A 13,670-nucleotide genomic window follows, 5' to 3' on the forward strand; every position below is an offset into this window, starting at 1 on the left:
GGACCAAGCATTGTCATTAGGGCCTCTAAAAATACTAAAAGGATTTAGCTTTATATTACTCTTCTGAAACCATTCAGGAAGAAATCACCATTTCTGTGGTGCTGTGCTTTACATATGAAGCTGACTATTCCCCTAGACTAGAAGTCTTGAACTATTATTGAGTCCTAGCAGAACAACCACGTGATAAGTTTATGGTTATTCATTGACACAGGGGCAGTATTCAGTTGATGATGCTCCAACATCAAATGAACAGTATTATATGTATTCATCTACCCATACTCATCTATCTTTGTGAATCTCTAATAGATGATTTTGGGATTCAAAGGTGAGTTTACGTAGTACCATTGAGTTCAGAAACCTAAGTAGAAGTTAATAAAACAAGACATACAGAAATGACGAAATAGAATTGAGATAGAGATGGTATAGAGGAAGGAGGCCACATATAAGTATAAGGGAAGTAGATATACTTTTAAGAATCCATTAAAATGCAACTTATTTCATAATTTTGAATGATTATCAATCAATCACAGTTGTAGCAGACTTGCTTGGCATGTAGCCATTTGAAAGATGGAGAAGAGAAGTGACTTGGCTCTGCTTACAATGCTAAGAAACAATATCACAAAATGTGAAGTGGAAATGTTGGTAGAATTAATTTCATTTAATGCCCTCGGTTTTCAATAAGGAAACTGAGACCCAGAGATTTCCTCAGAGTCACACAGGAAATCTGGTGGTAGACCGTAATTATTCTCTGTAACTAGTTGTGTAAGCATTAGCCAAAAGATAGACTTGATTTTTTTATGCATGTTATTGAAAAAATATTTATTTACATTTAGTTTTTAATGACCAAACTAGCATATAAAACCATTTGAGGGAATATATAATCCCTTTTGAAAATGAAGGGCATGTGTTTGTATTTTACAGACATGTTCCATGATACATGAATTAAGGAACAAGTTTATGAACTTCACTGCCATAACAATTTATTCCATTTCTCTAATGTTTAATGCCTTATTTTACACACACATATATATGTTTGTATGTAAATACACATACCCATATATGCATACATATAAACAGATAGTTTTACTCTTCCAAAATACTTTATCATACAATAATAATGTAGTAATACTTTATATTTATATAACATCTTTATTTCAAAGAGTTCATTGTTTTTAAAAAATAATTTAAATCATCATTCCTTGTAATAGATTCAAATAGAAAACATCACTATGGGGCTATATATTGACTTAGAAAGCATCAAATTAATATCATCTATGTTATATTGTATTTTCATTTACTTTGTTAAACATTTTTTTTTTTTTTAAATCTGGTTCAGATCCTACTTGAGAGCTTTATAGCCACAGGAGTTTGACACCAACAACACTTTTGGTCTTTAGATGATAATTATTCCTTTTTTTTTTGATCTGAGCCAGGTGAGTCACTTAAAGTCAGCTAGGAAGGACTGTATTAGAATTTTGATATCCTGATTTAATTCTTCTGATACGAGGCATATATTACCAGTATAGCTCTGTCCACACTCAAGCCCTCCATTTCCTCAATCCTTGTAATTGATTTCAGAAATCTAAATAAAAGTTAATAAAATAAGATATATAAAGAGGTGATGAAATAGAGTTGAGGTAGAGATGAAATAGAGGAAATAGGCCTATTTAGTTTGGTCGCATTCTACCTATTTAACTTTATTTCCCCATTTCCTAATACACAACCGGTGCTTTAGTCATATCTCTTTCTTCATTGTCCCTTCACACATCATCCCTACTCAGTACATTTGCAAATGCTATTTCCTCCCACCACCTCCTACCTCCTTAGTACCATTTTTCCTACCTCCCACATACCACTCCTTCCCTGTTCTTTAAGGCTTGGCTCAAAGTCTGCTTCCTCCATGAAGTCTTATCTAAATATATTAGCCTGCCCTGCTTTCCTCTTTCTGATTATAGGTTATAATCAATGCACACAATTAAGATTATGATGTCTTTGGCAAGTAACTGAAGATTTTAGGTTACATTTTCAGCATCATGGCTGATTGAAAACAAGGGCTTCAGAAGAGAGAGACAGCTTTGGGAATTGAATAGCTGATTAAGAAAGTGCTGTCTACAAACAGATTCTGGACATCTTGATTATGGTTTTAAATTTGGGAATGATGGGTTTTTGATGAAGGATGGAATGTATATAAGAGGTGCTAAAATGTATTTCTTGGTGTCTTGCAAATCTAAACAAAAGGGTTTTGGATCAAAATGTGAAGGAAAAAAGAATACTCTCTATGTATATTTACCAAGATGGAAAACATAGGTTAAAAAAAGTAGGGAGAGTTGCAGTAGAAACACTCACAGCTTCAAGAAATTCAAGAAATTAGCAGTAATAATGACATTTGTTTTTAGTACTTTAAAATTTATAGAAAACTTTCATCACAACATCCCTATATAGTAGTAGGTACTACATGTATTATCCTCATCTAACTAAATGAAGAAACTAAAGCAGCGAGAGTTTACCCATATTCACATATCTAGTAATTATCTAAGATGGGATTAAAAAACTCTTCTTATGATTCCAAGTCTAGTATTCACTACATTATTTCACATTACTTCAAATGGCTGTACACAAATGCACCAATTATAGGTAACAGGCAAGATGAATGAGAGATCCTAATTTAAAGAAGCAAATGGTATAATTTAGACTTGATGGGATGAGATCTATGATTGGACTGACTAGAAGGATAGGAAAAAGGGAAGGTGGAGGCCATAATAGCATTGCACATTAGGAAGATATACTCAAGAGAGAATCCAGGAACCAGAGTAAAAGAAACACAATAAGAAAGCATCTGTGTGAAGATCATTGTAAGCAAAAATAAGTGATATTGTTATTGGAATATAGCACAGACCATCTGGATAGAAAGAGGAAACTAAATGAGATTTCAAAACACATAGCAAGTCTGGAAGAGGCATGATACAGAAGTGACAGAGGACTTCAGTTATCCAGATATTTGTTACAATTCTCTTGCCGTGACAAAAGAAGAGCAAATTATGATTGGTTAATTTGTTTTAATTTAATTTTAAAATTAATTTATTTTAATTTAATAATTCTGTTTCAAAAGATTCAGGAAGCACTGAGGCAACTAATTTTCTGAATCTGATTCTTATCAGTAGGGAGAAGCTATGTTGATGTCAAAAAGCTGGGCAACTTAAGAGGTTCCATCTTAGAATTTTTGAAATAAGAGGGAAGAGCTAGGAATGATTTGACATGTGTGCATAGTATCATTAATTAATCTATAGTTTCTTCCTATATTCTAGTTTTGTCTCTCTAGCCTTGAAATCAAGGACCATGTTTTAAATTTCTTTCACCCATATTGTCTAAACCTCTATATCGTCTAAACATAATGTTAAACATATAGTAGGTCTTCTATAAATATAAGCTGATTAACTTTTAGAAAGAGTGGAAACACTCTATTTTTTTAAAAGCCTTTTGAGTATAATCTCTCTCCAAAGTCTCTGAAGACACTGCCTTCAGGTTATAAGTACACCTTAACATGAGTTACATTATGGGTGTTGAACTCTCACACACTTATATTAAATATATTTTCACCTCCTCATATAGTGGATGTCTGTGAATTGTTGGCTGGGTGTTTTGCTCCCATGGGCAACACTGCCATTTTGAAAGTGAAAAGCTTATCTTTGTATTTTTTTCATTTCAACATACATTGTGATTTTCCTTAACATTTCTGATGGGATTCATACCATAAGAACTCTACTAGTACATATTAATACAATTTTCAAAATTTAAGCAATTTCAAGATTTATGCAATCTGTATATGAAAAAAAATCCTGTAAGTCATATTTTGATGTAAAATATATTTAAATCTTCTCCATTACCTTTCTGCTGTCCTCTTAATTGGGATTCTAGGCTTTCTTTCACCTGGAAACTGGATTGATTCTTTCTTCAATGAATATGTTAATTTGAAAATGCATCTGTAGGTCCTTTTAGCATCATCATGTTTCTCAGTCATTTCAGTTGTGCCTGCCTCTTTGTGACCCTATTTGGGGTTTTCTTGGGAAAGACACTGGAATGGTTTTGCCATTTCCTTCTCCAACTCATTTTGCAGATGAGGAAACTGAAGCAAAGATTCAGCAAAATTATTTGACCAGGGCCATTTAACCAGCTGGTTAGTGTCTGAGGCCAGATTTGAACACAGGTTTCCAGGCTTCAGTATTCTATATAGTGTGCTACCTGGTTGGTCCCTCAGCATAATCATGAAAAGGCATTAATTCAGTGCCCATTTTTATGTAATACATTACTGAGCAATGTAAATAGGAAAGGTTACATAGACATAGTTACTATTCTCTAGGAACCTACAATCTAAAACAAATTTTATAGACAAACACATAGAGAGAATTATCAGGAAGAATAAAAACATTAATGAACAGTGAAGTATTTCAAACCAATGGAAATATAAGAGTATTGAGCTAATCTGTTTACCTAGTGTTTAGCACAGTCCCAGGTACCCAGAAAGTGCCTAATAAATACTGGTTGATTACCTTCAAATGGAAATGAGATTATCCAAAACTAATTGAGACTATATTTAATTGAAATTTTTTCATCTAAATTTAATATGGTATTATATTAACACCCAAAGTTAATTTCAGAATACACTTTAAAGAAATAGAATATTTTTTATGCGCTTGAATGATATGAATTGAACTTGGGCTCAGAAGCCCAAAATTCCAGAGTTCTAACCTTGCTTTAGCATAATTTCTTTGTGGCCTTGCACAAATTGATTCACAAAGACAGTTGAGCAAAATGAAGAATAGCTAAGGCATAGAGATCTTGCTTCTAAAGCATTTGGACATAAGAAGAGCTGTCTAAGTGGTTGTTTTTCCTGGCACTTCAGTATTTCTATTTCCAACCCAATTTCTCAGTCTTTTATATTCTGCTTTCTGCTATATTTATATCCAGTCTCCTTACAAAGGTACACTATGCCCTTTGGAAGCAGGCTTGATGAAGTAATAAATGTATAGGCCCAGGATTTAAAAAATATACAAGGCAGAAAGTCTTCACTCTGTGTGTGTGTGTGTGTGTGTGTGTGTGTGTGTGTTTAACCACATATATACATGTATTGCTGACTGTCATTTACCTTCTATCTTAATATAAACTGGTTGAGGAAAGGATCATAATTATCAGCCCTTAGCTGAAATTAATAAAATAAATTTTAAACTTAGCTCTTAATTGATGAAATGAATGACTTTTTCTCAATTCTTAGCTTCATCTTTTAACACCATGTTCTCTTGAAACTTTCTTTTTTGTGTTTTTTTGTTTTGTTTTGTTTTGTTTTGGGTTTTTGGTTTTGGTGTCTTTGCTATCTCCCAATTTTTCTATGTGTTTGGCCATTCCTTAGTCTTAAATCTTACTTATCCAGCCATAATCTCACTGTTCTTTTTGCAATTCTAACTGTCTATTTAATATCTCAAACTGTCTTAATTCTCCTTAAGCACCTTCCCTCTGAGAAGATCCCATTTTATTTTATCTTATTTTATTTTAATCTTATAATTTATAAATTTTTTTTGACAGTACATATGCATGAGTAATTTTTTTTTATAACATTATCCCTTGTATTCATTTTTCCAAATTTTCCCCTCCTTCCCTCTACTCCCTCCTTTGGATGACAGTCAATCCCATACATTTTACATGTGTTACAGTATAACCTAGATACAATATATGTGTGTAAATCCAATTTTCTTGTTGCACGTTAAGAATTGGATTCCGAAGGTATAAGTAACCTGGGTAGATAGACAATAGTGCTATTTTACATTCACTTCTCAGTGTTCCTTCTCTGGGTGTAGTTGTTTCTGTCCATCATTGATCAACTGGAAGTGAGTTGGATCTTCTTTATGTTGAAGATTTCCACTTCCATCAGAATACATCCTCATACAGTATTGTTGTTGAAGTGTATAATGATCTTCTGGTTCTGCTCATTTCACTCAGCATCAGTTGATGTAAGTCTCTCCAAGCCTCTCTGTATTCCTCCTGTTGGCCATTTCTTACAGAACAATAATATTCCATAACCTTCATATACCATAATTTACCCAACCATTCTCCAATTGATGGACATCCATTCATTTTCCAGTTTCTAGCCACTAAGGAAAGGGCTGCCACAAACATTTGGGCACATACAGATCCCTTTCCCCTCTTTAGTATTTCCTTGGGATGTAAGCCCAGTAGTAGCGCTGCTGGATCAAAGGGTATGCACAGTTTGATAACTTTTTGGACATAGTTCCAAATTGCTCTCCAGAATGGCTGGATTCTTTCACAACTCCACCAACAATGTATCAGTGTCCCAGTTTTCCCACATCCCCTCCAACATTCATCAATATTTGTTCCTGACATCTTAGCCAATCTGACAGGTATGTAGTGGTAGAAGATCCCATTTTTATCCTGTATATGTCTTCCTTTCCATGGTTGTTTTAATGCTGTCTCATTCATTAGACTGGGAGCTTCTTAAGAGTTAGGATTGTTATTTACCCTTCTTTTTATCTTTGAAATTTAGTACAAGTGCTTGGCACATAGTACATGCTTGATAAATGCTGTTTGACTTGACTTAAAAACAGTCCTGTAAATTTTGTGAATAAAGACACATTCATGATTCCATGTGGTATTTATCCCTATGGTGCTTTGTAACATCTTACAAAAAACTTATCTAATAGCAAATAACAAGTTATGGTTAGATTAAGTGAATTTAGATGGAAGATAGGACAAATGGGTTTTGTGATAATGGTTCATATTGTACATGAGTGTTTCTACTAATTCCCTGTGGAAGCCTTGAAAAAGTTTTCCACTTAAAATTATGATTAATTTAATGGTTTTTCAGAATTGGCATTTCCTTGCACCTCATATCATTTAAACACCTCCCCCCCAAATTTCTGCTTTTCCTCCCTGGACATAATACACACAATAAGGTGAAAAGTAAAGATGAATACATCTTAATGAATCATTATGTAAGTGAATTCATTTTGAGCAAAATATGGGACAATGTTATAGAATAGTCATGGAGAGTGATTGGGTTCTTCATGTGTCTTGGGGGTTTAATGTTTCGAATCACAATTTTATTTCTGTTTGTGGGTTTTGAGATAAATATTATCTTTTAAACACTTAAAAACATTTTTATTCTGGACTTAATGCCAAAAAAAATTAGTTTGTTGAAATCTTTACTGAGAATAAATGTTAAATTTTGTTTTTCAGTAGCAGGAAGTCAGGATTTAATGATTTGCTTTTAGTAGATTTCTTCATATCTTCTATCAAAATTTTATTCATGTAATCTTTGTGGGTCTAAGTTTATTTTAGAAAAATTAGACATATCTAAAACAACATTCTAAGGAATTCAAGTGCCTACTTAGAAATCTATATATAATATAGATGTATACATATATATATCTCTGTGTGTGTTTGTGTATGTACACCCACATCTTGATTGATGATAAGGGCAATTCAATTCAAATCATTTTATTTCCCTTCCAGTGATCACTGTAACTATTCCAAATGAAAATGCAGGAAATTTAAATGTTACTAGATTTCTTTAAAAAAAAATTCAACATACAAAGCTGATAAGGTGGTTAGATTTATGTTAGTACCATAAGAGGTATTATTTTGCTTGTCTCTCTGTTCAGCCACTGGTGTCTCCTGTGACCTTGGGTTGTGTGTGTGGTAGGGTGACTGATGGTTCACCATGTTCTTTTTTCTGGTACTTTGCCTGTTGCCTGCCTCTGGGTTTGTGATTCCCCTTATGCTGACTTCGGCAGTATTCCTTCAGTCTCTTATCTCAGGGCTTTGATGCATATGTTCTGAAGGTGGCCACAGTGACTTTGGGTGGCAGCAGATGGTAAACCTTCAGGCTGCCACCGGCTATACTGGTGTTAAGTTGAGAACTTAACGTTTGATGAAGAATCAGTAGTGCATATGAAAGAGCTTTTACTGCAGAAATATCTTTTAATTAAAAAATTAGCATACTGAAACATTTATTAATGTCTGCTTTTAAGGAAATTTAAAATTACTTTCTTAGAGCTAAGCTCCAGTTATTTATCAACTTATCTTTATATGTTTCCTATCCTTTCTAGTCTTTTACTTACCTCCTTGGGTGACCAAGCTGATTGGTTTATAGTATTTAAAGCTAGATAGTTTAGATATGTATGTTGAGGAGAAGGATATATAAAAAAGGATCTTTTTATATGAATATTCACACACACATACATGTGCTTGTATATGTATATACACATGTATCTATGTACGTGTGCATATGTCTATTATATAAACACATTTTAAATATTAAGATACATGTTTCAAGTGAACTTTAAATGAGGTTCTTCTTAGGTTTCCCCCTTGTGACCTTCCCTTTACATACACCCATTCACCCACACACAGCCTGACAATCTTGGTCCTTTAATCATTCTCTATTTTAAGATGTTTCTCTTGATGAACTAATCCTTTTTCAGAGATCTTGTTGGGGGGCAGAATGAGAAGATTGTAGAAAGGAGGGAGGGGGCCACAGTTAGGCAGCTCCTGTGGCAATGAATTCTTGTGTCTCCTTATAGTGTCACACATCGAAGGCTCTTCCAACATAGACATAGCATCAGTAGGATCTTAAGAAGGAATTTAGTTATTTCATTGTAAATCCTAAACATCCCTGCTGTTGCATTTTGTGTCCCTTCTGAAAATGGATGCTAAGGGTATTGGATAATAGTACATAAATGTTATAAAATGACCATGTACAGTCATTCCACTTCATGCCTCATTCCTCATCCCTGAAATAGCTTTTATGAGCATATGATAGCCAAGAACAGATTGGTTTCATGGCATAACATGAGACAAGTGCCTCTACACAGTCTGCTCATGCTGATGCTCCTGATGCTGCTTCTTCTAATGGGCTAACAACTACCTCTCAGTATCCTTTGCTGTTGGAGCTACTGGGCTATAGGAAATGAAATGCTGTTGGTCTTCCTGTGCCAAAGGAAAAAAAAAAGTCAGTTCCCAGAAAAGAGAACTAATAATGTCGAAGGTCACCCAAGAGGTTTGTTATTTTCTGGGATTAGAACTTTTGAAATGGAAAATTCTGTCACACATTTTTGTAACTTTATTGGGGCAAAGGAAGTATGTAGATAGATATAGAAATATCAAAGAGGACCAAATTTCTCACATTAAACATAAGTAACATTTGATCTCAAGCATGTGGTTTTAGATGAAGAAAATTTCTGTCTCTGATAAACAGAAACAAGTGGTTCATATGAAGAATTTGTTAAAAACCATTTCACTTCTGCAGCAGGATAACATTACCAACCTCTGTAACATTGCCAAGCAGAGGTTATTCTTATCAACCAAATTCTGAATGTATTTGAAAGATACAGTGGTAATGCATGTAAAATTACACGTTTGACCTGAGCTGAGAAAATCTGTCTTTTTGCCAAATGCAACTTGTACCTTCTTTCTGGCGTGTGCTCTCTCTGTCCTTTTGTGTACTGACTTGTTCCTTTCTGTTATGCATAGACATGTGTGATTTCCCTACAGTGGAATATGCTCAGTAGAGACCTTTCCTAGGCTTCTTCCAACAAATGACATAAAAATGAACAAGTAGCGTTGTAGCTTCATTATCTGTTATATTACCTGACCTCTACCCTATTGGGTTTTTTCTTAAAGTTTTGTCTGATTTTTATTTTGAAGAAATTTATAAGATCACCAGTCCAATAGTGTAGACAAATATTATTTTAGATTGCTGAAGTGATCTTTCTCGATTTACGAATTGGTGTTGTGGTATTTTTGGAACCACATGTATTACCGGTATCATTAAGTTTAAACTAAATTTATAAGATCATACAGGGAATACATGCCTGAAGAAATGTCTCAGCCTCTCTTTTATCTTTTGTTCTATTTGTGTCCAAGGTTTCCCTGTGATGCTGGGTCTCTTATACTTTCTAAATCTGTTATAAAAAAATCAAAACAAATTACCCCCACCCTTCCTTTTTAATTATGATATACATTATTTCTCATTCTTTTCTTTCCCCCTCCCCCAAGTTCTGGCAATGGTAGAAAATAAGTAGAGAGTAGACTGTCTTGGGTTGTGTAGATAGTTAACTAAAAGACCCATTTCCATTATCATTTGAGGTTTCTCCCCTTTACTTTTATAAAAGAGCAGCTTCTCGTTTCATTTGTGCTATTGTAATTAAAGAACAGATGAAGCTAGCCCTGGAGGGATAGGTTATCTGCTTTTTTTCTAGTTAGCAGTCATTCTATATGTTACCATAGGGCGAAGATGCAGTAATCTTGTCTATTAGAGCATATGCTAATATAGTGCTGATAAGGAATTGTGAAAAATGAAAGTGAAAAATACATTAATTGTGTTCTTGCAATAAGGTAAGCTATCAAAGGTAATTATTTCATGACAGTTTTAGTTATAGCACTTGTTTTATCATGAAATAAAAGATGGCTTTAGGAGCCTTTTATTGGAAAGACAATTGTATCAAATTAGTACCAGATTAGATTTTTGTCTTTATAAAGGTGAGCAAACCCATGAGCAGTTTTTAAATTGGTGTGTTCTAGTCCTCAAATGAACAAATTCTGTTTGAGGGTTAAAGAAGCTATTATTCCGTCCTTTATGCTGACAGCTTCATTACAGATTGGCCTACTGTTGGCATTAAAAAAATGTTTGGCTCCTTATGATCTTTGTGCATGCAACTCTAATATTAATATAGATCCATAGCACCGTTCATTAAGAAATGACTTTAAATGAGGTCGATGCATGTAAATTTGCAAAGATACAGATGTTAAATGCAGTCGTTCCTCTCTGTATACAGCTGTATGGCTAATAATTTTCAAGTGCCTAAAGCTCTTGTTAGCAAGAGTGCTGGTGTGTTAAGAATGGCCCTATCAATAACTTTAAGAACAGAAGTTGAAGGTGCTTCTTTTAAAGACTATTGTTAACTAAACATTATTGCCAAACAGATGGAAAGCATTCACCAGCCTGATGTTTTTAGGTCTAATTATATTATCACCAACCCTGTATGGCTCAGTTGAAGAGGTGTATCCAGAGGCCAATTTATAATCATTTAGCCAACACCTGTTTGGGAGAAATTGACAGTCAAAGGGCACATTTAAAAAAAATCACATATGTTCTTGTGTTTATTGCCTCAATGTGCATAGTTTAGTTACAAACAAACTTGGTAAGAGAAGAAAGTGAATGTAAACAAATGAGTATTTCTTAGACATTTTTATCTATCTTAATTTTGTGAGTTTTTATCTTGTGTGGTTAAATGAAGCTAGCAAAATGATATCATTCCCGATTTATACAACCATATTCTCTTCATTTAATTAAGTTTCTAGCAGAAAATAGATTTTTTTCCCCTATAGTTGCATAAGTAGCATACTAAGTAAATTTTCATTTTAGTCAAATGAAATGATGCTTAGTGGGATTGAAATTTATCCTAAGTTGGCTATACTATTGTAGTAAGTGATTTAGGTGAATTGACTTAAAAAAATCAAACCAAACAAACACTATTTAAGAGATACTGCTTGTTGTCATTCCCAGTTGAAATTTATTTAATATTTTATTCAAGCCTCTGAGTGCCTTTCTACCCTAGAGGGACAGTAAGTATGTTTGAAGAACAATGGACTTGGCCTCAAATCCATACTCTGCTATTTACTGGGTGACCTTGGACCTTGGCCAAGCCATTTAAACTCTTTATTTCCTCACTTGTAAAATGAGGGTCTTAAATGAAATCATTTTTAAGGTTCCTTTGGATCCTGACATTTCGTGACCCAAGATTTTTGAACAATTATTTTCCCTTTATGTGGTATGAGCGTGCTTTGGAAGATCACTGCTAGGGATGAAGGTGTAACAAAGGGTGGCTAGGGGCATAATGGATTTGATTATCACCTGCCTTAAATTTTTGTTTCTTCTTCTAGTTGCTGTAAACTCTTTACTTTCTCTGTTCAACTTAGCTTCCTTTTTAGTTAGCAGTTTCTGCTCTTTTTTTCCCTTACTTTTTGCCTTAGTGAGCTCATCCACTGTGAACTCAACTTTCTCCTCAGTAGATGACTATTAGTCATTCTTTCTAATTCTGATATCTTCCTGTACTCCATTCACGTACCTCCAGTTACCTATTCGCCAGTAATGTTATCATGATCTACTGTTACATCAAATTAGAATGCTTAAGACCAAACTCATTGTTTTTGCTTCTCTTCACCTAACCTGGACCCTTTTGCAATTTTCCTATTTCTGTCAAATATAATTCTACTTTTATTCTCCTCATGTAGACTTAAAACTTTGGTGTCATATTTGACTTCTCTCCCTTGCTCTATCCCTTTCAATCGATTAAGCCCTGCTTTTTTCCTTGGTAAAACCTTTTGTATTGATCACTTTCTCTTCATTTCTACTGATTTTACACTATTTAGATTATTGTAATAGCTTTCTAAGCATGCTTCCTTATCTTTTGTATTTTATTTGCCATACCAAATTATTTTCCTAAAATATTGCGTTTTAATTGTTACCTCCCATGATGGTCCAAATGCTTTAAACTAATGTTCATAGACCTGTGCAATATGAGCTCAGTCTATCTTTTCAACTAAATTATATCCCATTATTTTCATTTTTAAAAATTTTGTTTGACCGATGCTTGTTGAGTCATTCATTTCCATTTGTCCAGTTCTAATTTTTAGTGGTATTTTTTTTGGTTAGCTTTTTTTAACCTCCTTTTGCAAATGGCCAATTGTACTTTTAAAGTTGTATTGTTAAGTGGATTTTTTCCCATTTTGCTAATTCTATTTTTTAAAGAAATTATTTTCTTTTTCCATTTTGCCAAATTTATTTTTTTAAGAAGTTGTTTTCTTTAATGCATTTTTTTCCGTTTGACCAAATTTATTTTTAAAGAAAATTTTTTTCTTCAGTAAACTTCTGTGCTTTTTTTTTTTTTTTTTTTTTTTTTTTGCAAACTGTTGACTTTTGCCCCCAGATTTTCATAATCCTCTTATATAGCTCTCATTTCTTTTCCCCATTTTTCTTAGGTCTCTTTTTCAAGATCCTTTTTGAGTTTTTCTAAGAAAGCCTTTTGAGCCTGAAACCACTTCATATCCCTCTTTGAGACTTCACTTGTAGGCAGTTTGCCTCTTCTAGGTTTATGTTCTGATCTTCCCTGTCTCTGTAGTACCTCTCTGTGGTCAGAGCTCTTTTTGCCTTTTTTTTGTTGTTAATTTTTAAAAGTTGAATTTTGCTCCTAGGACACAGGGGAGATTGTTCCAAGCTTCTTTTGCAGGGGGAAGAGGACTCTCACTGACTGTGCCGGGACATGTGGTGCTTCAGGCCTTTTTTTACTGTACTGGGTTGGCTTGGCCAAATCCTGCTTGTTACACTGGGTTCAGGGGCCCACAATTTGCCTTCTGTGGTTGCTTGGCCTTCTGATCCACTGGCCTTCTGAACTAGGACAGAGTAGCCAACACTGCTTCGGCTAAGAGCTTCCAGCAAGATTCCCTGTGCTAGGCCAACAGCTCAGTGATATGCCTGCAGTGGGCTGTATTATCTCCTCCCCAATTGAGACAGACCTTTCCTAAAGTCCTTCTAAGATATCTTAAGCTGGAAAATTATTACATTCCAAATGTATATATATACACACACGTATATACATATA

The 13,670-nt window shown here is 34.1% G+C and overlaps 1 protein-coding gene across 2 annotated transcripts in view; it reads left to right on the forward strand.

The window, feature by feature from the left end:
* Positions 1-13,670, forward strand: part of RPS6KC1 (ribosomal protein S6 kinase C1) — a 208,648-nt gene that overhangs the window by 123,309 nt on the left and 71,669 nt on the right. The window lies entirely within an intron of this gene.

The sequence above is a fragment of the Sminthopsis crassicaudata genome, chromosome 4 (assembly GCF_048593235.1).
Source record: "Sminthopsis crassicaudata isolate SCR6 chromosome 4, ASM4859323v1, whole genome shotgun sequence".
Taxonomy (NCBI): Eukaryota; Metazoa; Chordata; class Mammalia; order Dasyuromorphia; family Dasyuridae; genus Sminthopsis; species Sminthopsis crassicaudata.